The 2,312-nt window shown below is 39.0% G+C and overlaps 1 pseudogene; it reads right to left on the bottom strand.

The window, feature by feature from the left end:
- Positions 1-1,776, bottom strand: LOC148136938 (putative G protein-coupled receptor 139; annotated as a pseudogene).
- Positions 1,777-2,312: the final 536 nt, after the last annotated feature.

Raw genomic sequence — 2,312 nt, 5'->3', positions numbered from 1 at the left:
TCAAATTATTTTGATAAACATTGTGAAGGGATATATTATTCCATTCTTCATCTCTTCTCTGAATTTCCTCTGGGTAACTGCATAAATAAAGGTGTTTGTGCAGCAACTCAGGAGCTGGAGCATGAAACCAATCTCTCTTACAAATGCTGTCGGAGAAACTGGATATCCCAAGTAATCAAATCGTTTCAGTATGGAATAAGCAATGAACACCACCTATAACGTGATGAAATTGCCAGATATAATAAATAACATAATCATGGATTTCCTCCGACTCCCCATCTCTGGGTCACTGACACTGTCCCCAGTCGTCTGAGCCCGGAGTCTCCTGCGAGCTCTGTTGGCTAATATAATGTTTCTGACTGTCAATGTGTTTAACAGTAGAATCAAAATAAATGGAATGAATGGTGTTATGATATAATGCATTAATTCAACAATAGTCCAGGTAATCGATGCACTTACATTTACATGTACTCGACAAAACCATGGACAATTAGAAAGCCAATATCGATGGGAATACATGAAATACCAGAAAATGTTCTTCAAACAACTCAGCACAGTCACTGATCCTAAAACCACACCCGCTGTTTTCTTGGTGCAATGTTTACTTCTCAGCTTTTGGCAACATATGGCCACAAACCGATCAAAGGTGAACGTGACCGTGAACCAGACAGAGCAGTCTGTGGCTGCATAAAGCAGAATAGCGTGGATGTTGCACAAGGAGACATAATGTAGGAAAAGAAACTCCTCCCGATATGTGATGGGAATTTGTCGTAGTATCAGATCGAAGATAATGACCAGTAGATCTGCCGTTGCCATAGCCACCAGGTAATGAGTGACACATTTGGAAAGGCCACACTTCCCCCGAACCAGGATCATTATTGCAATCACATTAACTTGAAAGAAGAAGATAAATAAATTCATTTATTGCTCAGGTATAATGAAGAAATGCTTTTTATTGCTTTATTTAAAGTGCAATATTGAAACTCATTCTTAATGGGTATCCCATGTTCTTCCATCAAACTGAAACTTTTTCACAAATTTGCTATTAACATTCTAATCTGGATGGATTCTAAATGTGGTGCTTGTCAGAGAATGGAAAAACTGCAGTCAAAGGCAATGATAACTGTGCAGCCAAACAAACATCAGAAAGCCATGTGTACCAATGTAAAATTCACCACTTTCACAGCTGCTCACGCATTGAACAAATCAAAAAGAATAACTTGTCACACCCGTACAGAAGCAGTGATGACCCTCGAATAGACTGTTTCCTGGGATGAATGGGACAATGAGAAACTGTTACAATAGCTGTTACAACAGCATCTGCTTTGATCATCCCTGGGAAGGAGTTACAGAAACAACGTGAACAATCAGCTCCCTCAGTCAGAGGGCATAACACTTGCTTGATGATCTGCTCTCTCTCTTTCCAACTGAGCGATTAAGACCTGCATTCAGCAGTAATGTTCTGAAGGAAAGGGGTTAATTGCAGGAAAAGCAGGGACTGTGTCTTCGCCTCACAAATGGTATGATGTTAATGAATTCTTATTGAAAAACGGAATTGTTATTGATGGCTGGTCATTGCTGAAGCGCAAGACAGATCAAAGAAAAGTGTCACAATAATTAAGATAACACATATGGTTATACTCCACTTCTTAAGACATCATCCTGAGGGTGTCACTTTCCTGGGACACCAACAGCAGCTAAGACCGGGTAGTAAATCCTCTGTATATCAGTGATCGCCCACAAAATCTTCAGCTTGACCATAAAACTAAGAGACATAGTCTCCCTTTTGTAAATTACAAGTTATTTTGATGATTCTAGTCAGGGATTAGCCAGTTCTCTCTTTGAGAAATTGAGAAAACTTCCATTATCTTTCGGAGGCAGAATTCATCAGATCAGAAAATCAATTCCCAAGTTAATGAGCCTAATTACAACTACAAACAAAAGTAATGAAATCAAAAACTGTAAGGGGAATGTGTACATGAGCAGGACATGTCCTGACCAGTTAACCCTATCCCTTCTCCCCAATTACAATCATTTGTCCAAATCTGCATATTAATAGAATAGTCCATGTTCGACAATTCTAAAAAAGATATCTTCTGAAACAAATCAACAGTGGGTAATAAGAACAAACCTAAATTAGAAATTATAATGGGGGAGTTTAATTGTCAGTACATAGAGTGATCTAGTGTTGGCATAATTCAATGGGGATGTTCACTGAGGGTACAGTCACTGGTTTCCACACCAGCAACGTCCTGGAGCCATTGACTAGAAACTTAACTAAACTAGCCACATAAATGCTCTGGCTTTTTTTA

Source organism: Chiloscyllium plagiosum, unplaced genomic scaffold, assembly GCF_037043375.1.
Source record: "Chiloscyllium plagiosum isolate Xiang-an unplaced genomic scaffold, Cpla_swu_hap1 HiC_scaffold_44, whole genome shotgun sequence".
In the NCBI taxonomy this organism is placed as follows: Eukaryota; Metazoa; Chordata; class Chondrichthyes; order Orectolobiformes; family Hemiscylliidae; genus Chiloscyllium; species Chiloscyllium plagiosum.
This window is presented reverse-complemented; position numbering and strand designations above follow the sequence as displayed.